The sequence below is a fragment of the Hordeum vulgare genome, chromosome 7H (assembly GCF_904849725.1).
Source record: "Hordeum vulgare subsp. vulgare chromosome 7H, MorexV3_pseudomolecules_assembly, whole genome shotgun sequence".
Taxonomy (NCBI): Eukaryota; Viridiplantae; Streptophyta; class Magnoliopsida; order Poales; family Poaceae; genus Hordeum; species Hordeum vulgare.
The window spans coordinates 85,580,732-85,604,860 of NC_058524.1; positions in this window are offsets into that span (position 1 = coordinate 85,580,732).

A 24,129-nucleotide genomic window follows, 5' to 3' on the forward strand; every position below is an offset into this window, starting at 1 on the left:
CAAGTAAAGGCCAATGCATAGCATAAGAAGTTTCTTGCAATTTTATCGTATTGGAAACATAGAGAGGTGGAGATGTAGTTCCTCTCTCATAATAATTGCGAATAGGAGAATCAAGCACATGCATGTTATATTCATCAAAATCATCATGTGTAATAGTAGAAGGCAACCCATCTATGTAATTCCTAATAAGAGCAAACCTCTCCGATATAGTGTAGTTGGGAGAGTTCAAAAAGATAATAGGATTATCATAGGTGGGTGCGATAACAACAATTTCATGTTTAACATAAGGAACTATAGCAAGTTCATCTTCATAAGCATCATTCATATTGGCATCATGTCCACAAGCATAGCAAGCATCAAGTTCATCAAAAAGGGATATTTCAAACGAATCCAAGGGATCATAGCAATCAACATAGCATTCATCCTTCGGTAAGAACGAAGGGAAATTAAACAATGTATGAGTTGAAGAGTTACTCCCATTAGACGGTGGGCACGGGTAGCTATTCCGCTCTTCCTCCTTTTGTTCTTCGCTCTCCTCGTCATCTTCTTCATCTAATGCGCTCACAGTTTCAGCATTTTCTTCTTCCATAGTTTCCTGCAAAATATTAGTCTCTTCTTGGGCAGCGGAGAATTTCTCCATAAATCAATAAATATGGGCATTATATTCATAATTATTATAACAATAACGAAGCATAACCAAATTTTCACAATGGTAAACATCATCATTATGATCACACTTTTTAAACAAAGCTTCAATTTCACAAGCACCCATAAAAGCAACAAACTCTTCTGTTTGTTCCACATCATAGTAACCGTATATACCATTAGCATAAGAAGCCAAGGTTTCATTAGCATTAAATTTACAAGAAAAGGGAAGGTGTTTAGCCTTCATCCTAGAGCAACAAGTAATATCATATCTCGAGCATAGTTCCCAAGCATACCATTTCAACATATGAATTTGATCCCACAAGTAATATTATATCTATTTGATGAATTTATCCCTCTACATCATGTCATCTTGCTTAAGGCGTTACCCTGTTTGTCATGAACTCAATACACTAGATGCATGCTGGATAGCGGTCGATGTATGGAGTAATAGTAGTAGATGCAGAAAGTATCGGTCTACTTGTCTCGGACGTGATGCCTATATGTATGATCATTGCCAAAGATATCGTCATGACTTTGTGTGGTTCTACCAATTGCCTGACAGTAATTTGTTCACCCACCGTAATATTAGTTATCATGAGAGAAGCCTCTAGTGAACACTATGGCCCCCGGGTCTACTTCACATCATATTTTCAGCCCTACACTTTTACTTTGTTGCACTTTCTGCCTTCAGATCTCACCTTGCAATCAATCGTGAAGGGATTGACAACCCCTTTGTAGCATTGGGTGCAAGTTTGCTGTTTTTGCGCAGGTACGGTGGAGACTTTGCTTGATACTCCGACTGGATTGATACCTTTGTTCTCAAACTGAGGGAAATACTTACTGCTGTTGTGCTGCATCACCCTTTCCTCTTCAAGGGAAAAAACAACGCAAGCTCAAGAGATAGCAGGTACCTCTGCAAATCAATGCTTCCCTCTGTGAAGGACCTATCTCTTTTACTTTTCTGATGAGTCGTCCTCTTCTTATAAAAAGCACCAACTATAGAGAGCATAATTGTCACTCTGAGTGTAATGTGCATTGTCCCAAAGCACCAATTGTCTTCTGCATGATTGCGATATTGCTAATTCTAAAATATTTATTTCTAATCTCCTTTAATACTCCGAAGGAGCGTCTGCATTTATGTTTTGCTTCACTCATGGGGGCTAATGAGATACCACTCTAGTATATCCAAGTCATGTGCATTGTGATTTCATTATGATTTTCAGTTACATATTATTCGTTCTTAGTTGTTTGAAACTCTTTACATGATTGCAGGATTGCTTTGTGTATTGTTTTTGTAGCATTACTGCAATACATGTTGGGCTTGTTCGTAGTGCATGCTTATATACATCTGATGAAGCGAAAGAGTTTGTCAAAGTTTTCTTTTTCGCGTTTAGTTCGTTAAACTGAATTGCTTCAAGACAAGCAATATGCTAAGCTTGGGGGAGTTGATACGTCTCAAACGTATCGACTTTTCCAAACACTTTTGTTATTGTTTTGGCCTCATTCTTGCATGATTTGAATGAAACTAACCCGGACTGACGCTGTTTTCAGTAGAGCTGCCTGTATGGTTTTCTTGTGTGTAGAAAAATGAATATTTAGACGCCCCGGAAAAATCCCGTAGAAATAGAGAAAATCCACGCACCGGGAGGGACCATGGGCTAGAAGATGGGCCGGATGGGAGCCACAGGGCCCCAGGCGACCTGCTGGCGCGGCCTGTCCCTTGGCCGTGCCGGGAGGCCGCCTGGGAGGGGCCAACCCCCTCTGGTGCCCTACTTTGGCTCCTATTTTACCCGTGACGAGAAATTCCAGGACAGAAGTTGTTTTTCAAATTCTCGACGCGGCGCCACCGCCACCCTCGGATCTTCTTCGGGAGAGCTAATCTGGAGGTTGTTTTGGCCTTTGGAGAGGGGAAATCGTCACCATCGTCGTCGCCATCACCACTCCATCATCCTTCCATGGCTTCTCCCATCATGTGTGAGTAATTCCCTGCTGTAGGTGAAGGGGATGGGAGAGTTTGGATGAGTTAGATCATGTAATAGTTCATTGGATTGTTGGGGGCATGTTGCCTATCATCTGCTATGGTGTTTATCATCTTTGCTACTACTTGTTACTCTTAATGCTTGTCACTTTGGGCCCGAGTGCCATGATTTCAGATCTGAATTCATTATGTTTTCATGAATATATTTGTGTTCTAGATCCTATCTATGAGTAGTATGCACCTATTATAGTCCGGAACCGGCAATCCCAGTGGTGACAGCTTGGGACACCAAAGGGGATATGCTATAGTTTGATGATTTCATGTATCCATTGATTGTTAATGCTTTGTTCCGGTGCTCTTTGATAGGAGCACCTTAATCTCCATAAGTTCCTTTTGGCCCCGTTGATAGCGGGATGGTAGGACAAAAGATGTTGTGCAAGTTCTTATTGCAAGCACGCACGACTACCTCGGGATACATGCCTAATGTTTGATATATGCCTAGATGATCATTACTTTTATATGTGCCTTGCCCCAAGTTAAATACATGATATCTCTCATCCATGACCAAACATCCATCTCCTTAGCCTAAAGTGTTTTAGTCCTGCTAGTCACAAGTTACTTTACTTTCGTCGTCTTACTTTCATTGCTTTGCCACTATTATTTCCATTGCCACCATCACTTCCATATCACCGTTGCTACTAATATTTCATTGCCAGGCAAGTATCTTTCAGGTGCGGTCGAATTGAAAACTCAATTGTTAAAGCTTCTAAATATTCTTTGGCTCCCCTTGTGTCGAATCAATAAATTGGGTTAACTTACCCGCGAAGACTGTTGCGATCCCCTACACTTGTGGGTTATCAATCCCTGACAGCTCAAACTTGATCAACCATGCCCTGAGCGATGATGGACCTCGCGTTGAGCAGGGGAGTGCGAAGATTGTCCCATCCATAGCCCCTATGCCGATTGGGGCTTCGCTGTGGTCGTCATCATATGGTCGCGTGCTATCGTCGGACCTTTGTCCGAGTGAACCACCCGTCGGAAGGGGCGTTTGACTGCGGATGCGGTAGTCGTGCCTTCAATCTCCCTACTGGCCTCTCGGAGGAGGGAAATTCTTCGATGCTTTCCGGGTGCAAGCGGGCTATGAGCGGACTGCACTATGTCTGCCCGAACAGACTTGCTCTGTATGCGGTGGTGCGACCGCGATACCGTAGAGTTTTGCTCCAGTCCAGTCTTTAGGAGCGTGTGAATCTGCCAAATGCCTTCCCAAGCCATAGAATCGGATGGCTGAATGGACTCAGCAATCCGAGTGGCCGTAGCCAGTTTCTACAGCGGGGTGTGCATCACGTGGTAGTTGCGTCGGTAGTCATTCGGAAACAACGCGTGCGGTTGCGACTAGAGCTGGGTTGCTCTCTAGCTGCGCGGTCATCGAGTGACTGCTGGAGTCTCTCGAGCCGCTCGCGCTCGGCCAAGGTGGATTGGCGCGTGGCCTCCAAGGCCATCTCCTCCTGGGTAGTCCCGGTGATGGGGGTGAGTAGAACTTAATCATTCCTTTGCCTGAGCTCTTCACATTGCTCCTAACTAAGGGGCTAGGGAACGTAGGCGTCGGTGTTGATGCTGTCAGGGCCGCCTCCATCTCGCACGCGGGAGTTGTCCGCGGAGTACCCAAGAGGGCACCTAGCCGTGTTTTTGATCAAAATCTCTGCAGCGGCATCGCTGCTCTCGCACTTAGACTCGTCGAAAGACTCGTCGCCAAGAAGGGGAACAAGCTAAGGGTGAATTTTTCGGAGTCGAGCATGGCCACATGTCCCGTCGTGGATCGAAGAGGCACAACATGCTTGATCCAGTGCTAAAGCTATGAGCACCCGAAGCGCATGCGATGGGATGCAGGGGGTAGTGGGATGTCGAATAGTATGGAACTGGCGGTTGATATGTCTCTAGCATATCTGCTTTTTCAAACTCTTTTGCCCTTGTTTTGGACTCTAATTTCGATGATTTGAATGTAACTAACCCGGACTGACGTTGTTTTCAACAGAATTGGCATGGTGTTATTTTTGTGCAGAAATAGAAGTTCTCAGATTCACTTGAAAATTTACGGAGAATATTTCTGGATTTTATAAAAATACTACCGGAGAGGGGCCACCGCTAGGCCACAAGCCTGCAGGGTGCCCCCCTAGGCTGCGCCCCTGGCTTGTGGGGCCGTTGGAGCTCCACCGACCTCGTTTCCACTACTATATATGCCCATCTGCGGAGAAAAAATCAGAGAGAAGAGTTCATCATGTTTTACAATACGAAGCCGCCACCACCTCCTGATCTTCCTTGCAAGGGAAGATCTGGAGTCTGATCTGGGCTCCAGAGAAGGGAAATCGACGCCATCGTCATCACCAACCATCATTCATCGCCAATTTCATGATGCTCTCCATCGTTCATGATTAATTCCACCATAGGCTTGCTGGACGGTGACGGGTTGGATGAGATCTATCATGTAATCGAGTTAGTTTTGTTATGGTATGATCCCTAATGTCCATTATGTTCTAAGATCGATGTTGCTATGACTTTGCTATGCTTAATGCTTGTCACTAGGGCCCGAGTGCCATGATTTCAGTTCTAAACCTATTATGTTTTCATGAATATATATGTGTTCTTGATCCTATCTTGCAAGTTATAGACACATATTACGATTTATGATCCGCATCCCCCAGGGTGACAATAACTGGGATTCTTTCTGGTGATTACCGTAGTTTGAGGAGTTCATGTATTCACTAAGTGCTAATGCTTTGGTCTGTTCTCTATTAAAAGGAGGCCTTAAGATCCCTTAATTTCCATTAGGACCCCGCTACCACGGGAGGGTAGGACAAAAGATGTCATGCAAGTTGTTTTCCATAAACACGTATGACTATATATGGTATACATGCCTACATTAAATTGATGAATTGGAGCTAGTTCTGTATCACCCTATGTTATGACTGTTGCATGATGAATGCCATCCAACATAATTATCCATCACTGATCTATTGCTTACGAGCTTACCACATATTGTTCTTTGCTAAGTTACTTTTGAAAGTGCAGTCATGCCCTTAATCGTGTTTTGGTGTTGCTCACAACACACATACAGATAATTAATCACTAATCCCTTTTTAAGCTATTGTGAATGATCATGTGTTGATAAGGACAAGCTCATGTGCTAACAAGGACAAGATCAAGATAAGCATTCCTGAGCACTACATGCTTGATCCTTGTGGATGTTCACATGGTGGAGAAATGAAGATGAATATATAAGCCAGGCTTGCCACATTGTGTATGGGAGAGCTACTTGAAGACTTCATCATGTCTTGCTTTCAACATTGAGCCAAGAAGGAACAACAACATCAAGCTCAAGTGAAAGGGCTAACTCAAAGGTATCAGTTCCTTTGAAGTTAGCGGTGCGGAGTGATGATCAGCGAATAAAAGTATACACTCAAGTATGGATCATCGGTACCCCTTTTACAATTCTTGAGTCTTTAAGGATCCCGCACTATTAAGAGGGGATCACAGGTTTTGTGATGAACTTGCTCAAACTAGATATCCACTGTTCGGCTCATACCACATCTCCACTGCTCTGCTGTTATCAGAAAACAGGACCAGTGCCTCGGACATCCAGGGCCGGACGTCCGACCTGCTTCGGAAATCCATAATCCTTTACCAGCGAAATCAGAGCCATATAACTCGGACTTCCGGCTCCCTCCGGACGTCCGAGGGCCGGTCGTCCGACCAGCTTCGGAAATCTGGAGCATTGCACCAGAAGAACCTGTGCCATATAACTCGGACTTCCGGCTCCCTCCGGACGTCCGAGGGCCGGTCGTCCGACGAGCTTCGGAAATCCGGAGCTTTGCACCAGAAGAACCTGTGCCATATAACTCGGATTTCCGGCTCCCTCCGGATGTCCGAGGGCCGGTCGTCCGTCCCCTTTCGGAAATCCGGAATCCTGCACTAGAGAAGTTTGAGTCGAATAACTAGGACTTCCGGCCTTCTCCGGACATATGGTCCCTGTTCAACTCACAGTGATTCCAGACATATCTACAGCCCTCGGACGACCGACCCCTGTCGGACGTCCGACTCCTTGTAGACGCCCGGACATCCGTGAACTGCCGGATGTCCGAACCCTATGTGACTTAAAGTGTCGCCAACGGCTGTTTTACACTCCCCACTATATATATACCCCCTCCCACTTCGTGAGAGGGTGTCCAACACAGCCATATTCTCCTAAGAACACATTTCTACCTCACACACATTTGCTCACACCAAATCTTAGATCCCAAGAGCATTTGTGAGCCCCTTTGAGAGTTGTTCCAATCAAAAGATAGATCGTCTCCCTCCCCTTCTCTCAACCCAAGCTATTTGAGATTTGAGCAAGTTTTGAGCATTCCCCGTGATCTTGTTACTCTTGGAGGTTGGAGACTCCTAGGCTGTAGGAGTTCTTCGGAGAGGAATCAATCCGTGTGATTACCCCCGGAAAAGTTTGTGAGGGTTTGGAAGCCACCTCAAAGGCTTACCACTAGTGGTTGAGAAACGCCTTCGTGGTGTTATCTCAAAGGGAGAATAGGGTGAGCCTTCGTGGCGTTGGTGTGCCTTCGTGGTAACATCCACCTCTCTAACGGTGACTAGCTTCCCTCCAAGGAAGTGAACATCGGGATACATCTTCGTCTCAGTGACCTTGGTTATCCTTAACCCTAACTCCTTACTTGTGGTTTACTTGTGTTACTTGAGCATACATACATTGCATATTGGTTGTGCTCATTATATTGTGTTGGCTATTTCTTGTACAAGATTACTCATTCAAGCATACCCTCTATATCCACACGTTCACACTTGTAGCTTTTGATATATCGTGTGCTATAGTGTGATCTAGTATCTTGTGTCGTTCACCTACTTGTCGTGTGATATATCTCAAATAAGTTTGTGTAACTTACTTGTGCTTGTTAGTAACTGTATTGTGTCCATCTTGGTAGATCGTGTTGTTGTTACACATTGCAGTGCCTAGTGCATTTAGGATTTGTACTTGACAAGTACCCTCTTAGTTTATTTCCGCATTAGGTTTAAGCCAAATCCGAAGAAGTTTTTAAATAGCCTATTCACCCCCCCCCCCCCCCCCCCTCTAGGCGTCATCGAGGTATTTTCAATTGGTATCAGAGCTAGGTCTCTCTTTAATGAGGTTTCACGACCTAGAGAGTATCGATGTCGACTATTGGATTAGTGCACAATGACATCTTTGACTTTGATGGCACAAATTATACCCTATGGAGAATTCGTATGCTTCATCACTTTCGGGCCATGGGCCCAAATACTTTACGAATTGTTCTTGTAGGGATTGCCGACAAAAAGGATGATGCATCTTCATCTACTAATGAAATGTATCTTGATTGTGAGGCTTTTCTTGCCATTCATCGAACCATAAGTCCTGAAGTGTTTAAGTCTATCTCGACTTGCAAGCCAGCTCATGAAGTTTGGACTAAACTTGAAGATATATATCATGGGTCCAATCTTGATGAAGACGATATTATGATGAAGGAGTTGGTGCATGAGCTCTTCACTCTTTTCGATCATAAAGAGTCCACCACTACTTCCATATCCGATTGCTTGCACACCTCAGCATCTTCAATCTCATAAGGTAACGATATGGTGAGTGAAGAACTACATGATGATGAAAATGTCATAGCCTCCATGGACACGAGCATATCGAGCACCACACATAGTGTAAATTATTGTGCTGATAGGTCATGCATTCCACCAAAAGATCCCTCGACAAATGTTTGTGGTGATATGCCTCATTTCCCGTGTCCTCTTGATCAAAATATCTTGTTTCTCCCTAGTTGCTCTATGACTAATCATTTAGGGGAAACCAAGAAATATGAAGTACTTTTGACTAATGGAGAATCTGATTCACCAAAAGAATCATCATCAACTCCTCCAGTTCACACGTGCCTCATGGCAAGAGGTAATAATGAGGTATCATCTTCCCTGTGCAACAACGATGATATTTGCGATGAGGATGATGATGATGATGACTTGACTGAAAATATCTATGTGATCAGTAAAATTCTTCATAAAGCTAAAAATAACGCTCTTCAAAGATTCCAAGATGTTCTTGCTTACTTTGAAAATTGTAATGATTCACTTAATCATGAACAAGCTAAAAGTGAACAACTTGAACATGAACTTGAGAAGAGTCATCAAGCATGTAGAGACTTAAGATCTTCAAAAGGAGAGATTGAAGTTGCGCATGATAATCTTAAAAAGGATTTTGAGGTCCTTCTCCTTGAATGCAAGAATGTCAAGGGAGAGCTCATCAAAACCTCTAAGATCTATGAGGAGCTTCAATCTACTCATGAGAAGTCTCTAATCGCTACCTTCTCCTCTCATATTGTTGATGATACTTGTGCATCTAACCCTATCTCTTTTAAAGTATCAACATTGAAGGAGAATGTTGAGCTACGTGCTCAATTTGATTTATTAACTAGCAATTATGGGAAGTTGGAAGAAAACCATGTAATGCTCACAAGCTCCCATGCCGATCTTCTAACATCCCATAATGTGCAAAAGTTAGCTCATGAGGCTATCATCACCAAGGTAACATCAAGTGAGCCTCATGTGGAGAATGGCACCACTTCTAATCAAAGTACTATATTTCCATGTGCTAGTCCTTGTAATTCGTCTACTCATAATGTTGCTACCTCGTGTGATGAATTACTTTCCTTGCCTTTTTGCTCTAACAATGAAGCTTACACTTCCTCTAGTACTTGCATTGACAGTAACCGTGCAGAGGAAATCGAAGAGCTCAAGGCCCAAGTCACTTCTTTAAAGAAAGACTTGGAACAGTGTCATGAAGAGATGTCCACACTCGACAACGTCCTGTGTGAGCAAACATCTCCGAATGACAAAAATGATGTTGGAGTAAACTCAAACAAGAACAAGAGTGGCCTAGAACGAGTTAAGAATTCGGCCAAAATCATTTGCTTCAAGTGCAAAGTTAAAGGGCACCATGTTAGATCTTGCCCTCTGAAGACGAAGTCTCAAAGTCACAAGCAACAAGGGAAGCGGCCACAAACTGAATCACACACTCAGCTACAAGTTGAACGAAGGCCTCTTCCCAATAAGACCCAAGCCAAGACTCTCCGAGGTGAGAAATCAACTGGGAAGAAAACAAAGGGTAGATGTTGCTACTTATGTCGTGAGAAGGGTCATGTTGCTTCGTCTTGCACGAGCGGTAACTTATCCAACCCAATCACTATTGATGATAGCTATTCCCTTGGGAAGGATAAGGTTGGCAATGTGTTTGCCAAGTTTGTTGGAACTCAAAATGGTGTCAAGAAAAGAACCGTTTGGGTTGCCAAGCCTATTGTGACTAACCTCTTAGGACCCAACGTAGTTGGGGACCAACAAGCTCAAACTTGATCAATAGGTGACTCTGGAGGACATTGGAGACTTGGATACACAATGAAGATTTGAGGACTCTTCATCATTCGTATCATCTCAAGCCAAGTCACTTGGATTATCGAGCCCATATCCCATATCCAATGTGCCTCTTTGTGGTGACTTGTACTTAAATTGTTTACATTGAAAGTTGCCTGCCCCACTCCTTCTCATGTCTAGGTTTGGTACCTAGCATGTACTTTGACATGTTGCGCCTACTAGTATGATTGTTATATGTTATCTATCATGTATAGGTCGTTATGTATGTCATATAGTTGTGTGTAGTTCTGATCATTACTTGCATCCTAGTTGCACCGTTGTGTGGGTCTGTTGAGACGTTAATAGCTCATCACATTAAAGGGGAGTGTTCTGCTCTACGCACACCACTAACCCAAAATGTGTATATATGTATTGGACTCCATGTAGTATTCGGTGCAAGATTATCCAATCAATTAGTTTGATGTCAAAGCCATCCGAAGTTTAAATTGGCATCCACTTATCACCTTAGTTGGATGATTGATTGCCTTGTATGATAAATACATGGATTATCACATTATGGGAGTATGATATGCTTTGTGCATGTCACATCCCCTGGTAAGATAAAACATCCGATGTATGCCACTCAGAATCTACCACATGGGATTATCCTATAACTATGTGGTGTGTCATGCTCCACATATCTTAATTCGCATAATAGGCCATGTTGGTATCTAAATCCCTTAGATGTGCATGAGTATAACGTCCTACTACACCACTACTCGTGGCTTAGCCGCTAGATCGTATCTAAAAGAAGGGCATTGTTGATGCATGCCTTTCGAATTATTTCTCCACGCTATGATCTAACTAATTGGGATGTTAACGTATGACATCTAAACATTATGCTTATGGTTGAACTCCCATATCACACTTGTGTGAGTATAAAATGATCTTTGTGCTTGTTTGGCACCTACCCCCACTGATAACTCTAAATGCCATTGTGTTCTCTCACACATGGTATCTCTGGCTTGGTAGTGTTTTTCATGGTCATTTTATTTCGGCTTTATCTTCAGTTGACCTTCATAACGTGCCGAGAAGTTCATGTGTCTCCCAGTAATCTCCCATGAATGTCTTTGAGCTCGCACTATTTACTTCATAATGTTGTCGGAGTTATAATCATATTACCTACACTTATACATCTACTGGGGTGAGACATGCATGTAAGGTTGTGCAAAATGCATGCCTTACATGGTTTGATGCCTTGACCGGTTCATGTGTTGAACTTGGGATGCTACCATCTGTTGATTTGTCACCCTGAGCCATTTTGGACGACATGAATGTTCTGTAATAGAAAATTATGTGTTCATTTGTCCAAATTGTATATCCTTGGATTTTGATGGGATTATGTAGGCATATCTACTATGTGTAGATGCACATGTCGTGTCTATCGTATCTTTGATCCAATATATGTATATGGTAAATCAGACGTATCCATTAAAAGGTTAGGGTGTGCTTGAAAGTAAAACTTATATCTATATGCACATAATTGAGTGATCTTACCCTATATATATTGTAGTTGGACTAACTACTTCGTACCCAATAAGTTTGGGGACCATATTGTGCTTAATTGGTGGTTTAGGTACTTTGGAGAAGCATTTCTATCTTGACTTATTCTCAGAAGAAGATGGTGCTGGTCACGAAGAAATTAGAGTCAAGACACGACTCGGCTACTTCTACGCCACACCAATGCTTTTCCGGTAACAAGTATTTACTTCATGCATGTACAACATTAGAGTCAACACTGTGTACGTTGCATCATGGCATGAACATAATACTTTTTCCACTTTGTAATTTCCTGCATGTCCTTGTCAATCACATTGATGAAATGCTTAGTGTTGGTGTTCTCTTAGCTCTTCATGGTCATATGAATGAGACAAATTTGTGCCATGACCCTTGTGTCATGTGCCTTGCTCTTATAAGAGGATAACTTGTGCATGATTCTATGCACTCATGCGTTTTGACGGTATTTTGGACCCACACTTATCGTAGTAATCATATTAAAAGACTTATATCATACCATGTCCAAAATATGTTAGTTGAGAGGTCCCTTTGGTTGCTACACCTGCGAGAATACTCTCACCTCATCATCCAAATTCTAGTATCTGCCTCTGCCTACTCCTCTCTCGGTCGTCCGACGTGTCTCGGACGTCCGGCGGCTAAACTCATTCCGGATGTCCGGCCAGTGTCGGTCGTCTGACGGCTAAATTCACTCCGGACGTCCGACGCCTGTCGGACGTTTGACACATCGAGGCCCTATAAATAGAAGGGCGCAGGCTGGGCTTTGCCCTAGCCCCCACGCGCCTCCTTTTCCCCCAGCCGCCGCCGCCAGCACCACGGGAACTCACCCGCGCCGCCACCTCCGGGATCTGCCTGATCTCCTCCGCGGGATCCGATCTCCTCCATAGGATCCGTCTCTTCTTCCTCTCCTCTCTCGATCCGCAGGTATCTCCTCCGTTCCCCTCGCGTTTGGTTCCCTTTTCTCCCAAGTCCACGTGTTCGTTCATATGGTTTGACCATGACCATTCCCCATTAGGGTTCCATCCATGTAGGCTTTTGTTCATCATGCCCAAGATTAAGCACGCCGCCCGGAAGGACACTGCTGGCTCATCCGCTCGTGCCCCTACTGGCACGGGGTCGGACTCGGAAGGGCAACGTCGTCCCTTCAAACGAACTTCCCGGCGTCCTCCGTCTCAACAGCTCCCCTCGTCGTCTGATGGCTCTGACTTCGAGGATGAGCTTGCCGCCGAGGACCGTGCTGACCAGCCCGCCGTTCTGAGGTCCATGCCAAAGCCCGGGACTCGCAGGCCCTCCTATATGCCACCACCTCCTCCTGAACAGCCCGAAGGTAAAGCTCGTTGCATCTCACTTGAACCTCCTGCTACTTTAGGTCGTGAAGTCAAGAACTTCACCACGGTTGCTAAGTCTTCATATCTCACTTTCCGCCGTGACGTTGATCAATTCTCTGTCGTACGTGACTCTATGGACTCATGTTTCCGCACAAACGTCCAGGCGGACATCTTTACTACGGTCATAGTTCCTAAGGGTCTCTCTGTTCATCACTTCATAGATCTTGAGCATATTCGCACGCACCCGGCGAAATACCCGGGTGCCATTGAGCTCATTGAGTCATCGGGGCTTGCTGCCCCCTTTGCTTTTCATCGCGATTTTAACGCTGCTGCTATTCACCAGTTTTATGCCACATGTTTCTTTGGTCCAAACAACACTGTTAGCTGGATAACCTCAGACGTTCACTTCACAGCCTCTTATGATACGTTTGTTGCCGCACTTGGTTTCCCCAACTCCGGCTTCAAAATCCATAAGAATGATCCTAACCATGCACATAAGCCAATTGAGGCGTGTGGGTATCTCCTCAAACCACTCCGTGAACTTGATGTCGACGAACGAATGAAGGATCTTAACCAGGTATCCATCTGGCGTTCTCCCTACTTTATCATCTTTCAGTGTCTTACCCGCACCATCTATCCCAAGATGGGTGATAAGGGATCCTGCAGTGTCTTATCCGCACCATCTATCCCATCTTAACCATGCACATCATGTCACATTTGTACGAGCACCCCAAGAGCAAAATTAATGTGCCTCACTTTCTATGGCATGAGATTCGGCTTGCTAGTTTCCAATACAATCGAGCCTTCCCTCATGCCCCCTTCATCCAGGCTCTTATTAACCATGTTGCTGACTTCACTGTTGCTGTCACTCACACACATCACAAGTGGGTCATTCCCTCTCACATGGCGGATAACTATGCTCCCAAGAAAACCCTATCATCCACCTCCACTCGCCGCACTGCTGCCCGTTCAGCAACCCCTTCATCCAGCTCAGCTCCTCTCGGTTGCTTTGCCAAATTCATTGGCAAGGCACATTCTGCTATGATGAAGGTCGTCTCTTTCCAGTGTGGTCAAACCCATGATGTGGTTTCTCGTCTCATCTCCTCCAAGAATGCCCTCAAGGCTCGTCTGAGAGACTCGGGCGCTCTGGATGTGAGTGACGATGAGGCCCTTCCTGATGCTCCTCCTTCTGACTTTGGCTTCCCATCTGGTCCTGAGTGGGCTGATTTTCTTGATGAGGCTGGTGGCAGTGGTTTGCCTGATGATGAGGATGATGATGATGAGGATGATGCCTGATTAATGATGATATTGATGAGGGTGATCTTTGAGTATGTGATAGCATTGCCGGTTTTCCCTCCTTTTTGGTCCTTGATGCCAAAGGGGGAGAACATTATCTTATCTTAGTTTCGATTTTAGTTCCTCTCACAATATATGGTATGATGTATTATGTCGAACTTAATGATGTGTCATCATGTAACGATACTTATGGATTGTGTGCTATGCCATCACCTATGGATGATGTATTGTTGAACTATCATGTGGTGATGAGATATCACGATATTATCGTTGTGTCATATGATGATGAGTTTTATGCTATCCGATTGATTCATATGATATGCTATGTATTGTTGAACTATTATGGTGTTATATCATGCTATTATCTTCAATGCACACATTAAGGGGGAGCTCCCGCACTTACCTATTTTACTATGCATATAATAAGGGGGAGCTTCATAAGCATCGTAACAAAACTCTCCTAAGCCACACATGTCTATTACTATTTTTAAGAGCTATATGTATGTTGTCATCAACTACCAAAAAGGGGGAGATTGAAAGTGCAGTCATGCCCTTAATCATGTTTTCGTGTTGCTGACAACACACATATAGATAATTAATCACTAATCCCTTTTTAAGCTATTGTGAATGATCATGTGTTGATAAGGACAAGCTCATGTGCTAACAAGGACAAGATCAAGATAAGCATTCCTGAGCACTACATGCTTGATCCTTGTGGATGTTCACATGGTGGACAAATCAAGATGAATATATAAGCTAGGCTTTCCACATTGTGTATGGGAGAGCTACTTGAAGACTTCATCATGTCTTGCTTTCCACATTGAGCCAAGAAGGAACAACAACATCAAGCTCAAGTGAAAGGGCTAACTCAAAGGTATCAGTTCCTTTGAAGTTAGCGGTGCGGAGTGATGATCAGCGAATAAAAGTATACACTCAAGTATGGATCATCGGTACCCCTTTTACAATTCTTGAGTATTTAGGGATCCCGCACTATTAAGACGGGATCACAGGTTTTGTGATGAACTTGCTCAAACTAGATATCCATTGTTCGTCTCATACCACATCTCCACTGCTCTGCTGTTATCAGAAAACAGGACCAGTGCCTCGGACATCTGGCTTCCTCCGGACATCCGAGGGCCGGGCGTCCGACCTGCTTCGGAAATCCGGAATCCTTTACGAGAAAATCAGAGCCATATAACTCGGACTTCCGGCTACCTCCGGACGTCCGAGGGTCGGTCGTCCGACCAGCTTCGGAAATCCAGAGCTTTGCACTAGAAGAACCTCTGCCATATAACTCGGACTTCCGGCTCCCTCCAGACGTCCGAGGGCCGGTCGTCCGACCAGCTTCAGAAATCCGGAGCTTTGCACCAGAAGAATCTATGCCATATAACTCGGATTTCTGGCTCCCTCCGGACGTCCGAGGGCTGGTCGTCCATCCCCTTTCGGAAATCCGGAATCCTGCACCACAGAAGTTTGAGTCGAATAACTCGGACTTCCGGCCTTCTCCGGACGTCCGGTCCCTGTTCAACTCACAGTGATTCCAGACATATCTACATCCCTCGGACGACCGACCCCTGTCGGACGTCCGACTCCTTGTGGACGCCCGGACATCCGTGAACTGCCGGATGTACGAACCCTATGTGACTTAAAGTGTCCCCAACGGCTGTTTTACACTCCCCACTATATATATACCCCCTCCCACTTCGTGAGAGGGTGTCCAATTCTCATAAGAACACATTTCTACCTCACACACATTTGCTCAGACCAAATCTTAGATCCCAAGAGCATTTGTGAGCCCCTTTGAGAGTTGTTCCAATCAAATGATAGATCGTCTCCCTCTCCATCTCTCAACCCAAGCTATTTGAGATTTGAGCAAGTTTTGAGCATTCCCCGTGATCTTGTTACTCTTGGAGGTTGGAGACTCCTAGGCTGTAGGAGTTCTTCGGAGAGGAATCAATCCGTGTGATTACCCCCGGAAAAGTTTGTGAGGGTTTGGAAGCCACCTCAAAGGCTTACCACTAGTGGTTGAGAAACGCCTTCGTGGTGTTATCTCAAAGGGAGAATAGGGTGAGCCTTCGTGGCGTTGGTGTGCCTTCGTGGTAACATCCACCTCTCTAACGGTGACTACCTTCCCTCCAAGGAAGTGAACATCGGCATACATCTTCGTCTCAGTGACCTTGGTTATCCTTAACCCTAACTCCTTACTTGTGGTTTACTTGTGTTACTTGAGCATACATACATTGCATATTGGTTGTGCTCATTATATTGTGTTGGCTATTTCTTGTACAAGATTAATCATTCAAGCATACCCTCTATATCCACACGTTCACACTTGCGGCTTTTGATATATCGTGTGCTATAGTGTGATCTAGTATCTTGTGTCGTTCACCTACTTGTCGTGTGATATAGCTCAAGTAAGTTTGTGTAACTTACTTGTGCTTGTTAGTAACTGTATTGTGTCCATCTTGGTAGATCGTGTTGTTGTTACACGTTGCAGTGCCTAGTGCATTTAGGATTTGTGCTTGACAAGTACCCTCTTAGTTTATTTCCGCATTAGGTTTAAGCCAAATCCGAAGAAGTTTTTAAATAGCCTATTCACCCCCCCTCTAGGCGTCATCGAGGTATTTTCAACTTTTCTGTTGCTACTATTACAATCACTACAAAACTGCTACTATCACTTTTGCCACCGTTACTGTTACTTCCATACTACTTTGCTACTAAATACTTTGCTGCAGATATGAATATTTTCAGGTGTGGTTCAATTGACAACTCAGCTGCTAATACTCGAGAGTCTTCTTTGGCTCCCCTTGTGTCGAATCAATAAATTTGGGTTGAATACTCTACCCTCGAAAACTATTGTGATCCCCTATACTTGTGGGTTATCAAGACCTTTTTCTGGCGCCGTTGTCGGGGAGCATAGCTTTATTCTCTGAGTCACTTGGAATTTATACCTTTTGATCACTATGAAGAATCTTAAAGACGCTAAAACCAAGATCTACCCCTCAACTACGAGGGTAGGTAAGGAACTGCCATCTAGCTCTGCACTTGATCCACTGTCTGTTATGAGTAAATTTGTGACACCACCACCTGCTACTTAATGTGATATGTCGCAAGTCATTGATGATGGTACTTCTACTTTGCATGATGCTTATGATGATATTTTTCTTGATACTACTGTGCCACTTGGTCAATTTCTTGATGAACAAATTGCTAGAGTGAATGCTGAAACTGATAATATTGTTGAATTTGATGAAACTGAACACTATGATTCACCTGCTAGACCTAGCTCTCCAAGATATGAATTGCCTAATATACCTGAGGGTTATGTTATGGAAGGATAAGTAGCTAGGGACTTTCTTGCTTGTGAGGATAGAGATGATCTTAAGAAATTGCTATGCAAGTGGAAGGAAAAATCTTTGAACGCTAGAATGTAATATGATCCCAAGGTTGCTACTTCACGTATCTGTATTACTCATAAGGATTATGAATTCTCTGTTGATCCTGAGTTAATTACTTTGGTAGAATTTGATACTTTTCATGGTTATGACTCTGAAACTATTGTGGCACACCTTACTAAATTGAATGATATAACCACCCTATTGACTCATGAGAAAAAATCGTTACTAGGTGATGCTAAGATATGGTTTAATCTCTTGCTCCTGGTTGTGTGCGTAGTCCCCGGGTTATGATTTACTACTTCTCTGAAAAATATTTTCCTGCCCATAAGAAACAAGCTGCCTTGCAGGAAATATTTAACTTTGTGCAAATTAAAGAAGAGAGTCTCCCACAAGCTTGGGGGAGGCTTCTCCAGTTACTTAATGCTTTGCCTGATCACCCTCTCAAGAAAAATGAAATACTTGATATCTTTTATAATGGACTAACTAATGCTTCTAGGGACCACCTAGATAGTTGTGTTGGTTGTGTTTTCAGGGAACAAACTGTTGAACAAGTTGAACTACTACTGAATAATATATTGAGCAATGATAATGATTGGACTATTCCCGAACCACCTCCAAAACCAACTCCGAAGAAAAGAGGTATTCTATTACCCAGTCCTGAATATATGCAAGAGGCAAAGAAATCTATGAAAGAAAAAGGTATTAAAGCTGAAGATGTTAAGAATCTTCCACTTGTTGAAGAAATAAATGGTCTTGATAACCCGGCACACTTAGTAGAGGTAAATTCCTTCGTAGATTTGATCAAGGTGACATTCCTTATAATAAGTCTGCTAGCCAATGCTTGGATGAATTTGATAATTTTGTTGTTAAACAATAAAACTTCAATGCTTATCTTAGTAGACAATTGAAACATATTGCTTACATGCTTGATCGCTAGGGTGAATATATGAGTAGAACTATTGATGACCTTAGGCTTATTAGTAAACATGCTTCCATGGTAACTACTCAAGTAGAACAGCTACTTAAGGCACAAAATGATTTGCTCAATGAGATGACTAATAAGAACAATGATCATTCTGTTAGAGCTGTGACTAGAGGTGGTAGAATGAATCAGGAACCTTTGTATCCTGAGGTCCATCCTAAGACTGTTGAGCAAGATTCTTAGAGTTAATATTGATGTACCTGGTTCTTCTAATAAAAAGAAAAAGAATGATAATAGGACTGTGCATGCTACTAGTGAACCTGTTATAGAGTCACATGAAAACCCAAATGATATCTCTATTTCTGATGCTGAGACACAACCTGGTAATGAACATGAACCTAGTGATAATATTAATGATGATGTTCACATTGATGCTCAACCTAGTAATAAAAATGATGTGGAGATTGAACCTCTTGTTGATCTTGATAACCCACAACCTAAGAATAAGAGATATGGTAAAAGAGATTTTGTTGCTAGGAAGCATGGTAGAGAAAGAGAATCGTGGGTTCAGAAACACATGCCCTTTCCTCCTAAACCATACAAGAAAAAGGATGATGAGGATTTTGAGCGCTTTGCTGAAATGTTGAGACCTGTTTTCTTACGTATGTGCTTAACTGATATTATGAAAATGTCTCCCTATGCTAAGTACATGAAAGACATTGTTACTAATAAAAGAAAGATACCTGAAGCTGAGATTTTGACCATGCTTGCTAATTATACTTTTAAGGGTGGAATACCAAAGAAACTAGGAGATCCCGGAGTACCTACTATACCATGCTCCATTAAAGGAAATTATGTTAAAACTGCTTTACGTGACCTTGGAGCTGGTGTTAGTGTTATGTCGTTCTCTTTATATCGTAGACTTCACTTGAATAAGTTGACATCTACTGAAATCTCTCTTCAAATGGCTGATAAATCAACTGCTTTACCTATCGGTATTTGTGAGGATGTGCCAGTTGTGGTTGCAAACGTCACTATCCTAACGGACTTTGTTATTCTTGATATTCCCGAGGACGACAGTTTGTCGATCATCCTTGTAGACCCTTTTTGAATACTACAAGGACTGTTATGGATTGCAACAAAGGCAATGTCACTTTTAATGTCAATAGTAATGAACATATGGTACACTTTCTGAAGAAACAATCTCAAGTTCATAGCATCAACTCCATTGGAAAACTTCCAGCGTTAATTATTGGAGACTTTGAATTCCCTCTTCCTACTGGCAAGAAGAAATATGATATACTTATTGTTGGGGACATGCATATCCCCATTGAGGTAACCTAGTGTTATTCGAAAGTTCTCTCGTTCCATGTCATTCGAAAAAAGTTTGTCGATGAGACTTGATCAACCTTATTGATGGATTCTTTTTGACGGGCATGAGATGGATGAATTTAGAAAGTACAACCTTATGTACCTAACTTTTTATTTCCTGTTCCATAGTTTCAATTTAGTAAAAAAAAGTTATTATTTCTCTGTTTCTCGTTTTATCCGTGCAATAGAAAGATTACCTGAAAAATAGAAGTTCTCAGACCTCCGTGAAATTTTAGTATCGTTTTTTCTGGATTATTTAAGAATTTCTGGTACTAAAAACACATCAGGGGGTTGCACCAGTGGGCCACAAGCCTGCAGGGTGCGGCCACCCCCTAGGCGCGCCCCTAGCTTGTGGGTCCTATGTGAGGCCCCTTCACTTATTCTAGTACCCATCCACTCCTTCTTCCTGAAGAAAAAATCTCACCATTGCTCAAACCCGTGTTTTAGCTCATCTTGCTGCCATTTCGATCTCCTTGCTCAAAGCTTCATTTGCAAAACTGTTTTAGGGGATTGTTCATCGGTATCTGACTCCTCCAATTGTCCAATTAGTTTTTGTTCTAGTACTTTATATTTTGCAAAATCTTGTTGTTGTGGTGACCTTGTTCTTGACCTTGAATGTCAAATTTGTAAGGTCCCAAGTAGTTTTGATGCATGATATAGCTGTTAGGGACCTGTGGGAGTAGTTGCTATAAGTTTTGGTTAAGTTTGTTCATTATTATGTGGAGTCACTAAAAGTTTCATATTCATTTTTCAGAAAAAGTAAAATGTTAAGGAAAATATACCAAGGTGGTTCCTCGAGCAAAAAGACCCCGAGACTCGCGATACGCGAGCCCGATCTTGAACACCCAAGGGAAGCTCAAGTGCGGCCTTGTGAATGGCCATCGGAATCATTCATGGTCCAGGTTGGATTCAACCAAGAATTTAACGCGTATATACGAAATGCTGGCCTTGAAGATTTTATTTCAGACTAATGCAAGAAATATTATCAACTCACTCACTCCTTCATGCGGAGGTTGAATTTCTGTCCAGGCGTAACACGCATTCCGTTCTGTTTAACCTTTATGATGAATCTTATACTATGGACCTTAAAGATTTTAACCATGCATGCAAAATCCCACGATGGGGGTAGCTTTAGTGATCCTCATAAAGCTAAATATAATGATTTTCTTGCTAGCATCACTAGGGGAGAAACTAGAAATATTACACAAGCTACCGTGGGGAGCATTCACTTTCTTGCCATGCATTATCTTGCTCTCTTCATAGATAGATGTATTAACGGTAAACATGAACTTTGCCACATTTGCGTACCTGACCTTAGTATTCTTAAGAGTGCGGCCATGGGTGATAGACAATAGAACTTAGGAGCTATTATTGCTAGGAGGCTACACAAAGATGCTAAGGACGGAGATTTCTTTGGTGGAATTTATGCCACCCATGTAGCCAATTATCTTAGGATACCTATAAAGGAGAATCATATTGAGCTACCACCTGCTTTTCTTGATTATGAGGCTATGATGTGCTACCAATTCCTCAAGAGAAATGATCAACACCTCCTTTATCGACTATTTTTTGATAGATAGCATTTTGTCCATATTACCCTTCCTGCTCATGCCTTCTTTAATTTTCAGGAAAAAAGGTACTTTATAACTCGAGAGGAGGCAGACGAGTACGAGAGAGAGGCGAAGGTCGCTCACCTCCATACTGAAGCCATTCAGGCGGCAGCTGCCGCATCACTCTACAATCCCAACTATGACTTTGGATAATATCCAGGCCAGCCGTGGCCTTAGACTAACTTAGGCCAAAAGCCTAAGCTTGGGGGAGCATGTATTTCTCACCGACATTACATTCATGTTCACACATTCATTCCAGTTGTCAGTGTTCATACTTTTTCCTTGTACCATCCATGGTAGTTTATTTCTTCTTTTTTCTTGTGTGTTGCATTAACCTTGAGAAAACCCAAAAATATAAGTTCTAGCTTTACCTTCTAGTTTGTTCAGTTGTAGTGTTAAAAGAAAACCCAAAATGATTTTTTGTTCTTGTTTTGCTTGTTGCGGGCTTTCCCGTGTAAATAGTTTTTCTTTCTTCTTTGTGTCGTAAGGAGAAGACCACGATGACATGTTGAGTGGCTCTCATGTTCATTATCTTTTATCTATTAGAGAGCTCATACTACCTTGTTTTTTGCTTTGAGTTATTGCTTGCAGATTCCAGCTTAGTCCAATGCATGTGCACTCTTATTTTTGTTCTCCACACCATTCGGTCATGCAAGTGAAAGGCAGTAATGACTATATATGATGAAGTGACGGAGATGGAGAAAAGCTGGTATGAACTCAACCTATTTTATTTTTGTAAATATGATTAGCTCATCGTCCTGGATTCAACTCGTTATAAATTGAACATGTTTGCAATGACAATTAATATTATAGTTACTTATGCCATGCTTAATTAGCTAGGAGTGAATAATGTTTTGTCTTGAGTGACAACAAACATATTAAAATGGTTGTGATGTAGTATGATAGAATGGTATCCTCCTCCGAATGATTCGAGTGGCTTGACATGGCACATGTTCACGCATGTAGTTGAAACAAAATCAACATAGCCTCTACGATGTTTATATTCATAGTGAGTTATATCCAACTCATGCTTGCATTCAATGTTGGTTAATCTCAAAGCATGTTCATGACTGTTGTCGCTCTCTAGCTGGTCGCTCCCGAGTATCTTGCTGGCCTTCACTTGTACTAAGCGGGAATACTGCTTGTGCATCCATCCCCATAAACCCAAAGTTGCTCCATATAAGTCCAGCATATCTACCTATATGCGGTATTCACCTGCCGTCCTAAGTAAATTTGCATATGCCATTCTCCGAACCTTCAAATAAATATCCTGTTTTGTATGTTGAATCGCTCATGTGGTGACTAGGGGCTATCAGTATCTTCCATGCTAGGTGGGTTATTGCCAAGATATGTGTTGATTCACTATCATTCACGAGAAAGTGGCTGGTAATCGGAATGCCCAGTTCCATGCTCAAAAGTAAAATCAAACTTAATGAAACAAAACTCCCCCGGGATTGTTGTTTGTATGGACGGTACCCGTGGATGCGGCCCGCCATGGAATGTGATTGATTGGTGGAGGGGGAGTAAAAACTTTACTATTCTTTTTGGGAGCCGCATATAATGTATCTAGCATGGAAGATATTGAGAAATCTTAGTTGTTACGTTGACAATGAAAGCATACCACCCAAAATTTTGATTCATCCCTGTTTTAAAAGCTCGAGCTCTGGCACCTCTGCAAATCAATGCTTCCCTCTACGAAGGGCCTATCTATTTTACTTTATTGTTGAGTCATCCTCTTCTTATAAAAAGGCACGAGTTAGAGAGCACCCCCGTCATTTGTATGCTTTGCTATTAATTCATGTTGAGTATAAGTATGACTAGATCTCTTTTACCATGAATTAAAATGTCTAGTCAGTCCTTGTTCTTTGGAGGTGCTCTCCATTTATGTTTTGCTGTCTCAGAAAGGGCTAGCGAGATACCAATTTATCATATTATATTATAATTGTTTTGATTAAATTGTTGTCATCCGAGACTTATTATTATTGATCGCTAGTTGATTACGCCATTGATATAAGTAAACATGAGACCTAAATATTATTGTTAATGTAATTAGTATATAATCTGAATGAAAATCTGAACATAAGTTAGACACATTTACAACAACAAAATCAAACAGCGTTTGTAAAAGTTTTTCTTTATCACTTTTAGTTTATCAACTGAATTGCTTGAGGACAAGCAAATGTTTAAGCTTGGGGGAGTTGATATGTCTCCAGCGTATCTACTTTTCCAAACTCTTTTGCCCTTGTTTTGGACTCTAATTTGCATGATTTGAATGGAACTAACCCGGAGTGACGTTGTTGTCAGCAGAATTGCCTTGGTGTTATTTCTGTGCAGAAATAAAAGTTCTCGGATTGAACTGAAAACTTACGCCAAATATTTCTAGATTTAATAAAAAATACTGGCTAAAGAATCTACCAGAGAGGGGCTACCCTAAGGCCACAAGCCTGCAGCCCCCCCCCCCCTAGGTCACGCCCCCTCGCTTGTGGGGCCCCTGGAGCTCCACCGACCTCGTTTCCACTCCTATATATTCCCATCTGTGGAGAAAAAATTCAGAGAGAAGAGTTCATCGCGTTTTAGG